Source organism: Plectrocnemia conspersa, unplaced genomic scaffold (genome assembly GCF_051122295.1).
Source record: "Plectrocnemia conspersa isolate PC_06_02 unplaced genomic scaffold, ASM5112229v1 ptg000013l, whole genome shotgun sequence".
NCBI lineage: Eukaryota > Metazoa > Arthropoda > Insecta > Trichoptera > Polycentropodidae > Plectrocnemia > Plectrocnemia conspersa.
This window is the reverse complement of record NW_028277177.1, coordinates 2,923,720-2,935,080: the sequence shown is the minus strand read 5'-3', so window position 1 is coordinate 2,935,080 and position 11,361 is coordinate 2,923,720. Positions and strand designations below refer to the sequence as shown.

Genomic DNA, 11,361 nt, shown 5'->3' with positions numbered 1-11,361 from the left:
CTGATTCTTAGGCTTTTAGTCTGGTGGTTGATTTATACTTGTATTCATTATGTCTGATCGGTACAGATTTCCCGTTGTAACGCATTGGGCTTACGCCTGTCAGGTTACAACGCAAATTAATTATTATTTACCCACCTAGCAATGTTACTTATGTTGTCATTGAATGACTTTATGTTGTCATTGAAGCACTATAATTTTATCGCTGTTCAAAATTTGGCACAATCGACACTAAAATCAAAACACAGCATTTTGCAACTATTATTATAATAATACAAATAAAAAAATGAAATCAGTGCTATTTTATCGACTCTTCCATCTGTCACAAATCGACATCAAGATAAAAACACCACACTTTGCGGCAGTAGTTATGGAAAAATACAATAATAATAATAGTGAGAGAAGGAAGAAGAAGAACAACGCAAATTCGAATAAAATCGTTTTGTTTGTGTTGTAATGAGGCATTTCCGATGCATGTATGTTTATGGCATCACGTGAAAATCATTCAAAGTCGGACTTTGGAATTGTATATACAAATTAAGGTGACAAATCTAACAAAATGTTCGCGTTATCAGAGAATAACAGACACAACGCTAGATTCAGTTGGAGTGCATGCTTTGTAGCAATAAATATTTAATATAGAAATATTGTGTCTTTGGATATAATATAATACAATTTTATTGCATAAATTGTGAGTGAAAGTCTGGAAAGTTTAGAGTCTAAAAAAAATAATACGTAAAGCCAAAAAATATATAAAGGCTTCTGAATTAATTATTTAATCAGAAATGTTAGGTAATCTCATAATGAATGTCGAGTTTTTTTATGAAACAAATAGATACAAAATATAATTTCTTTCCAAAGATATAAAATTTTCCCACCTCTCTTTTTTTTTAATTTTTACATAATTTTGTTGTTAATATAACAGTGGTTTAAGTGAATTATGTTTGTGTTTTATGTTTAGAATATATTTTCAATAGTATATTTATAAATAAAATTAATAGTGGTAAACATCATAATAATTATAATTATGCACACAAATTCTGGGTATGCTTTATCATTAAATTTCTTTAAATGAGTAATTTTCAAAGAAAATTCATATGTAAAAGTCCGGATTCAGTTCTTGCTCGGAATTTCGCATAATACATTGCATATTTATTTAATACCTATTATATTATATTAGATATAATGCAATAAAAAATATGTTTAAATCATATATTAACTAAAAAATCTGAATTTGTGCATTCATATAGTTTTTTTCACGTCACAAAATAATTCCAATTAATTTTGTTATTAGAGGTTGCTTATTTACCAAAGAAATTTTCAGTTAAATTTGTACTATTTGTGTCACGTTTAATTTAGAATCTATAAAAATATCTGGTGACTCATTAAATGACTTATGTTATAAAAATTGAAAACTATCCAATATATGTACATATATATATTCTTAAACGGTTTAATTTGCAGCTGTTTCAATGCACTACTTTACCATTTCGGCATCATAAAATAGCTTTCATTTTTAAACAAAAATAGTTAAGATCATATAACTTCGTTTGAAGCACTTGTAAATAAGTTTCATGGTTCTAACAAATCGGTTTTGATTTATTCAACTTATTCATTCCTAATTATTGACCAGAAAATTTGTTAAATACTATATTTTTCATCGCATTTATGTAATAATGCAAACGTTGCAATTCCGAAATAGATATTTTAATAAGAATTAATTAAAAAATTAAAAAAATAAAAATTTAGGAATAGCTAGGTATAAGAAAACGAGTACGGCCAGGGGAATTATGTATGTAGGTGTGAATTTGTATAATAATATTCTTAGGATAATCCACAAAAATTAAAATGTAGCGGGTTATTATATATGTTTTGATTAAATTTGTGCAGTTTATAAAGAATTAGCTATATTAGCTAAATAAATTAATAAAATAAATGCATATTTTTGCAAATTTATAATCATATACCTTAGTAGCTAAAATAACCTAATAAACATTTGCAACTAATGCGGATGATATGTTATCTAAAAAATCATTTTTTTATGTTTTTAAATGAATTTATTTTAATAATATAAACATTTTTATTTTTAAAATATAACCCCCAATAACACGGTAAATTGGGGACGTACTGACACCTTCATGAATTAATATATTAATTATAATATTACTTATGTTTTACATGTATGTTTCGTTTAAATTTGATTAGTGTAAAAAAACAGCTATATTAGCTAAATAAACATAGATCTTTACCGATCATTCATATTTGGATGGTGGTGGCACACTTTTACTTTTTTATTTGAAGTATTAATCAAATATATTCAAACCAAACATTGGGCAATAGGAGAGCGAAAAAAATGTATTACTTCTCAGAAGTCAAAAATTCACGTCAAAAGCAATAAAATTGAAAAAAGAACGCTCGGTAATCTAGCGTTTATACAATGACTCATAAAATATTATTATAAATTAAATAAGGAACATATAAACCAAATTTTGCCCAATAGGAGAGCGCAAAAAACAATTATCCCTTCTCAGAAGTCAAAAATCCACGTCAAAAGCAATAAAATCGTGCCGGCGCCGTCGCAGTGGGAACGCTCGTTACCGAGCGTTCCCACTGCAACAGCGCCGACACGATTTTATTGCTTTTGACGTGAATTTTTGCCTTCTGAGAAGTGATAATTGTTTTTGCGCACTCCTATTGACCAAAATTCAGTTTGGATATGCTTTGATCAGCCTTTTTATATTAGAAGTACATAGTAACTCACTCTCGTCACAAGCGAAAGGGAACGTATCTTACCATACGCGCCTGGATGGCATGTGTTTTTTTAAATGTATATTCTAAGAATAATATATAATAATGTATCTGCAATACTGTATTAGATAAATTTTTTTATTCATCAAAATTTCTCAAGAATTCTCAAGAAATTTGAGAAGTGCAGTCGAAAATTTCATTTCTTAAGAAATAAAAATCATTGAGTTGAGATTATATAATTTTACTAGCACGTGCCAGATAAATTATACTTTCACTGTTAAAAATATATATCTACTGGTGAAAATGTATTCTGATATAATTTAACTGAAATGACATATTTTCGGAATAGATTCGATAGTTTTTTTCTAAACTTTTTTGAGGAATGATCAGAGAATTTTTGCTTTAGAACCAGGGACATCATTAAGAAGGAACAGAAGTTGACTCGTCATTTAAATTAATAGTACTTCATCAAATGACGTGCATTTTTCTGGCCAAATTCAAGGGGGGCAAATGCCCTCACCTGTCCCCCCATCCCCAAATGAGGTTCCTGTTTCACATCATTACTAATATTGATATTATTAATATATGTACATATTTCACCTAATTTTACAGAGTGATGATGTATTCGTTCAAGAAAAAAAAATAAAATAAGCTGATGATAATGATGATCTTGGCAGTGATAAAAATAGTATTGACATTTATAAAGATGTAGATAAAAGAGATATTTTATCATCTGAAGATATATTTATATTTATTAAAATTCAAAATTCTTTGTATTGTAATCTCAACGATCTTTAAAAAAAAAATATTAGCAATCACCAGTAAAAAATTTACTCTCATAAGAAAATATTATGAATAGAAAAAATAATAATATTAATCTATTTCAAGATAAAAATCAAGGTTAAATTTTACAATAACAATGATTTTCTGTTTTTTAATGACTGTATTGTTAACATTAAAAGAGATGTACATAAAACAGTACATAAAAAATAATGAAATTTTGACATAAATAAGCAAAAAAAAGTAGCTAAACGCTAAAATGATAAACTGGAATCTAAAAATCTTCCTGAATCCTTTACCTTTTTCACATAATTTATTAGAAAAAATAATCTAATTAAGATTAATAATATTAACTAGATTTTTTAAATTATATTTTAATGCGAAAGCTTAAATAAATAAATGCATAAAAATTATATATATTGATAGCAACACAGCAACAGCAACTAAATGAGCCTTTTTGGCAGCAGAAAATTTAATGTGATAATTTTATTTATATTATTTTAAAATTTCAGTGCCGAAAATGACTTTTAGTAACATCAATAAACTTTGCTGAAAGGTTTTTTTTATCCAGTATGCCATATATTTCGATCAATTCAACAATTCCTAAATGGACAAAAATGCTGAATCAGAATATTTCGCATCAAATCCTCCTACATTTTTTAAAGATTGCTACTTCTTGCTAATATTATTACCAACGCGGAAAAATGTACAATTAGTTCCATTTTAAATATAATCACGAATAAAACAGTATGCAGCACGAACGACAATAATGCAAGTATCTCGGAAGTTTATACAGAAGAAGTGCAATCAGCCAAGGATAAATGCACGATAACAAAAAAGCGAGGTTATAACAATTTTTCACGATAACATCTCATGATCAATATAGGTATTTCTATCAAAGAAATTAAAAAAATCTTCATTGCGGTAACCGCACATGGCGTCATTAGCAATACTAAAAAAAAGTGGACCGTTTTGAATATCAATACTTGTATTATAATTTGCAAATGAGTCGCCATTCTGTTTGTGTATTCGTCACACTCGAGACAAGATATTAGTTTCAGATCATTGTTACGCACATGTGAAGCAGTTTTCCAGCGGATGTTTATGCATATCAATGGGAATTTTCTAACAAATTCAGTTACAAAACAAAACCGCCTCTCTGAGAGTCGTTCATCAACAAAATGAGCAACATGATCTCATCTATTTCAATTCAGAATCATATATATATTATTAAATTCTGTTAAATATAATTGTAATAAGTACACGATAAATTATTTACACAGCAGCAATTTTAAATCAATATTGTGGTTTACGTTTTTTTAATATATAATAATCAATTTTTTTCACTAGCTACTTTACTAATTATTTAAATAAATATTATATAAACCATAACACACTCATTGTTACTCACAAAAAATGACAACGAAACACATAATTAATTGTAATTTTTGCCGATTTCCAAAACCGTTGTACGACACGTGTCGAATTCTGAAAAATCGTCTCGAATTTTCAATATCTGCGAAGAGACATGATTAATTGGAGTTTTTGTTACGAATTCGACATAAGTACTAAAACGTGTATCGTTTGTTCTCGTCTCGTGTTTTTCGTTTTTATCTGGAAAACTTATCCACCATCGGCGTGAAAAACGAAATAAAATCACGAGTTAATTAAAATCAACCTCGACCGAGAATGACGTCTGAAATTTTAATGATGCGTATAAAAAATACGTTAATTTTTATCACACATAATTGAGTTTTATCTACACAATCATTAATTCACGTATTTAGTATGCAGTAACTACTGCGTAATGCGACATTTAAATATTCAATATAATTATAAAGATTTATTATTGATTTGCGGTTTACATAAATATGCCTAATGCTTAAAAGATAATATTGTCATTTGTATATACATATATATAATACATTGAATCTTATTACAGATTCAGGTTTAATACTTTAATAAAAAAATTAGGTACATTTCTGTATTTATATATAATACCTAACATTCTGAAACAATATGGTGGATAATAAACTTAGACTTAATAGACTTTTGAATCCATCAATTACCACAAAAACATTTGAAACTGGTTAATAACACCAATGCCCTTGCTTCAAAAAAATATTGTTTAAATTGTCTTTTGTAATTATCAGACGGTCACCTTAAAACCAGCTTTCACTAAATAGGTTGATTTGGAGGTGGAGCTAAAATAAATGCGAACGAGTTTTTACGGTTTTAAAAATGAGTTTAGGTGATCTTTCGTTATTTAAAATCTATTTTAAGTATTTTTGATGGATTTTCTAACGAAAGTTGTTATTAAGCACGGTAGTATTTTAGCGTACATATTCTTAAAAAATCGTGAAATTTCTAGCACTCAACGTAGACCAATACAATTTTACCAATGCCGACGATTTAGGGCATTCAGAATGGGTACCGCTAATGGACGTCCACGCGGATACAATAACTGATCTTTGTGTTTCGTATATTAATTTTAGAGACACGTATCAATTATTGTATGATATTTTTTATACATTTAACGATACTTAAAATTGCTACCTTATTGCTACAAGACGTCTATATTTGTAAAAAAAAAAAAAACATTTTTTTCTTAAATAAAGTATAAAATCTAAAAATTAACTGTAAAATATGGCTGATTTATTTCATATAAATATCTATCTTTTAAGTTGGCTTTTCGCTACTTTTGACCCGAATAAAATGAAGCGATTTATTTAGACCGCGTAGTGAAAAATTTGTCTCAGTTGATTTAATCGACAACAACATGGTCTGAAATTTTATCAAAAGTTTACAACATATTTCAATAAAACAAGTTGTTTCTGAAATTGTATTAAATTTGCATTTCGTTCAATTCTATTACCTACTATTAAATATTTATGAATCAATTTTAAAATTTAATGTTGATTTTTTATGCGCAATGAGATTAAATATTATATTTACTTTTTTTAAGAGTATTTGAAATTCTAATTATATTGCTTATTTATTTGTACAAATCTAACTGTTTCCTTTTGCGCAACTAAAAGTTAACTAAAATAGATGAGCACCTTTCCACATATAATTTTCCAGCTATCGCTGGAAATATATTTATGTTTTGCAAGCTCTTTTATAAGTCGGATGGCCTCGGCTCGTCTCGTCAAGAATAAGGGACGCGATCGCGACTCTCCAGAGCACTCTAATGCCTGCACTACACTCTCTGGAAATTGTCCGAACCGAAGTTACAACAGTCGGCCAAGACGACTCCACAAGCGATCACACTGTCGCAAATTTCATATGCCGTCCAGACGGCGGCTTCTGTCACGTACAGCCGGCATATTTGCACGCGATCGAAAAATGTGCCAAATTAAATTGTCATAATATTAAAATTACGCTACTGATAATTATAAAAGTTTGTGTAGGCACTCACCAATACAATATCGATGAAAGCTTTTCGGTCATAAATATTCAATTTACGCAAAATCTTTGTCGGCTTTTGCAAAATGCCATAAGGCATAAAAATGATACTTCAGAATACGAACACCACATCTGTGACTATCCTAGAATTTGTCGCCATCGATTCTATATAAGAATTCGTTATGGTGTGACATTTATATAAACCGATCTAGGAAAATACATAAGGATATATTCGAAACGATTTTTTTTAACAAAATCAAGTACTACTAATTATTTAATTTTATATGAAAAAAAATATAATAACGATATATATTGGACTAATATACTATCAAAAATATAATTAATCCCTTTTGGTGCCCTAACATATTCAAAGATGTCAGTAAGAGTCTGTTGAAGTCCCCGATAAGCATGTGGTATTATAAATTGACCACGTGACCACGATGCAGCGCTCGACATGCGCGTTAACCATAGGACGCCTACGCGCATACTGAAATTGAACCGAGTTACTCGTTCTATCTCAGTTTGCAAACAACCATATCATTATCTCTTTTACTCTCGTCACTTAGCACGCGAGAGAGCGAAAGGGGAAGTATCTAAATTTCATTCAAAACATTTAGCACAACTTTGCATGAAATAGAAATGGAGTTTAAGATGTTATTTACTGCGTAATATTAGACAAGATTAGGTTCTATGACCTTTTTGGCGGGTCTTGGTAACAATAAATTTTAACAATGATTAAGGGTGGTCCTGACAACTTGAATATATTACAATAAAAAAACTTCACTATTCATTTTTTGCTGTATACTTTACCATTTAAATGCAGTTATTGAGATATTTATCTGTGAGTTTTTATAGTGGAATACAAGAAACGCTTAAGTAAATTTAAAAAATGTACGTTAAAACCGTTGTAGTGTAATTTTGGACAATGGTTACTTATAATAAATAAAATATTAAAATCCGGTCTCACGCGAAATTACTATTGTTTAAACTATGTGGCTTATATTGAACCAATACTGACTAATCTTTGTGTATTGAAAATTAAAATTAGCATAATAATGAAAAATAAAACAAGTTTAAGTATCAGAAATTAAAAAACGGTAAAGATATGCTTTTGCAAGTTTTAATTTTATAGATGCAAAAAAATAACTTGCATTTATGTAGGGAATATTTTTTTTCCTCTGATAAATCTTTTTGAACTGTCATTCGAGCCTTAAAGTAATTTTCTTTAAAAAAATCTGTTGAAGTTTAACAGAACTATCCACAGTAGCGGATTAAACACAACATAATTTTGGAGATCCTCTTTATCGAATGATAAAAATGCGCCACAAAATTTAATAGAGATTTTCATATTACGTATATTAAAACATAGTTCATTTGTAATTTCTTCTAATCACAAATATCTCGTTTATAATATTAAATGGGTTTCAAAGAAAGCATTGAATCAAAAATATTACAAAAAATAATAAATTCAATGTAAAAAAAAAATGTAAAAATAGATTATCCCTTCTCAGAAGGTAAAAATCCACGTCAAAAGCAATAAAATCATGCCGTCGAGATTAATTTGTACTGAGAGCTGAGTAACAATATTTTCAGAGAGAAAATTACTCTCGCCATCCAATGGCTTCTGGTGGTTTAATTTTCAATCCTCATCGATCAACATTAACTTGAAGAACTCTATTAACTATCAGTAGTCACCCTTATGATATTTTCTTGTAATTTAGTTCAATATAACAGTAGCAATGCCTCGAATGCTTAAAATTTGCTTTTACGATTTATTTGCATGATTAAATCTCATTGAGATTAACAATTTTTCCAATTTTCTTTGAACATCTGTAGTTGTCAAAACATTGTGAATTTTAGCTTAAATACACTTTATAATACAAGCCAGGGATATCATTTAAGAGGGGGCAGGTGGGGGCATTTGCCCTCACTAAATTTGCCCATAAAAATGCATGTAATTTAATAAATTACTAAGAATTTATATTAAATCAAAATATTAAAAAAACGACCACTGACTTTTCTGTAAAAAGCTGAAACAATGTCCTTGAATATTATATAAAAATATAATTAATTAATTGTTATTTAAGCCAGAAATTCTCAGGTTATCCTTCGAAGAAAATCTAAATATTTTTAAAATATGTCATTTTAATGAATACGTATTGGAATATATTTTTACCAGTGAAAATATAATTTAGCTGGCGGGTGTTTCAACTTTTTCATTTACATACTTGTCATTATTTATTTACATGCGATGTATAAATGTTACAGTGAATGTATATTTTTCAGTGAAGTCCAAATACATTTTCACCAGTAGATATATATATCACCACCAGCGAAAATAAAGTGATAGGCGCTAGTGAAATTAAATACTGTACTAAAATGTCTATGAAACTCATTTTGACAGTTGCGAAACGTACATTTTCTGTTCAAACCCAAACCCAACCTACTTATATATATTATATTGGGACTAATCCAAAATATTAACTAAGGCAAAAAAATAAGTATAGACAAACATCGCATCTCACATTTTGCGTCATAGTTTTTCTGCATTTTTAAAAATATGATAGCTATCTTTACCAATATTACTATGGACTTCTGATATGTGAGTATTGGTTAAAGTGTATTCAAACCGAATTTTGGTCAATAGGGGAGCGCAAAAACAATTATCACTTCTCAGAAGTCAAAAATTCACGTCAAAAGCAATAAAATCGTGTCGGCGCCGTTGCAGTAGGAACGCTCGGCAACGAGCGTTCCTACTGCGACGGCGACGGCACGATTTTATTGCTTATGACGTGGATTTTTGGCTTCTGAGAAGTGATAATTGTTTTTTGCGCTCACCTATTGGTCAAAATTCGGTTTATATGTTCCTCATTAAATTTGTAATATTATTAAGAGAGTCGTAATATGAACGCTAGATTACGGAGCGTTCCCACTGCGGCGGCACGATTTGATTGCTTTAGACGTAGATTTTTGACTTTTGAGAAAGGATAATTGTTGTTTGTGCTCTCCTATTGTTTTTGATATGCTTCCTTCGATTCGTCGCAATATAATATATATATATGACCGCTAGATTACCGAGTTTTTTTTACGGATTCATTGGATTGATGACTTATTTATTAGAAAATCGTCTATATTATAAACAAGAGCTAAGATTGTTGCCTGCATAAGTAAAACTGCGTCTCTATACCCAATTGACACCTATCTAAAGCTTATGCTAATTTTGGAGTAATAAAATCTTTCCTACCTCTTTTCGCAATAGATTGAGCGCTCTCTGTCGTAGTTGACAACTTCTCTTGTGAATTTGCAGCATCCTCATTTGCACTGTGAAGCAGGAACTGTAAAATAATATGCTGTCAATAAAATTGATGCAATATAAAAATATTATGTACGTCGATTTTACTGTTCCTTTGTCATACCATTTGTCTCGCCGCTCTTCTTTTTCAGAATTTTTTCTATCAATTCCACCTTAGTAACCAGACCGTCCTGTCAACAAACGCTATGATATAATTGGAATAGTGCATTTTCAAACAATCAAGAACCAGCATGCACTGCACAGTAGAACCAATGGCCGAGCGACACACGCTGTGCAAATCTTGACACGTTTCGATGCGATTCGGCACAGGTGAGTGTTTTAATATAAAACAAACAAAATGAGAGGGTATGCGTAAAAAAATAAGGAACACCCTAACGTATATGTAAAAATCAAACAAAAGAAAAATAATATTTATTATATTCAAATCAATAATACTATTAAGTTATTTAATTAAAAATATACATATTTTGAAGACACTCCACGGCACTAATTTTCACTTTTATTATTTACAGACTTATGAACATTCTAAATTAATGTCTTTGATTAAGAAGACAGAGGAAATCTTAGACATGTTTCTAAAATAAAACGGGTATGTAATAAAATAAGTAAATTTATATTATTTTAAATCTGATTCAGTGATCAGATCATAAATAACAAAATATTTCTGTAAGACTATGCTCTTCAACAGACTCCTCAGACCTCACCTCCAGAAAAGATGACCGAACCAAGGCATTCTGATTGCTCGATGATTTTCAAGAGAATTCTCGACTTCACTTCTCAAATTTCTCGAGAGATTTTGATGAACGAAAAATGTATGTAATACAGCAAATTTATGCAGATACATTATTACACATAATTCTTAAAATATCCCTTTAAAAAATACATGCCATCTAAAGTAGAATCAAACATCCTCATTCTTTTTTTTGTTAAGATAATTTCAGCACTGTAAATTATTTGTTCTCTTACCCGTTGATTCCAATATTTTGATTTCTTAGCCCTAAATCGTTTTGCATTCTGACGATTTCCAAGCGTAATGTATTCTTATCGGAGCGGGTTATTAGATCACCAAAGCAAAGATAAAACCGCCGGCCGGTTACAGTAATAAAATATCGCAAAAG

General features: G+C 29.4%; 1 long non-coding RNA gene across 1 annotated transcript; it reads left to right on the top strand.

Annotated features, from left to right (window-relative positions):
• Positions 1–10,439: 10,439 nt before the first annotated feature.
• LOC148227017 (uncharacterized) lies at positions 10,440–11,055 on the top strand. The gene is made up of 3 exons (XR_015812081.1): positions 10,440–10,552; positions 10,756–10,832; positions 10,932–11,055. It is a non-coding gene; the product is annotated as an uncharacterized LOC148227017 (long non-coding RNA).
• Positions 11,056–11,361: the final 306 nt, after the last annotated feature.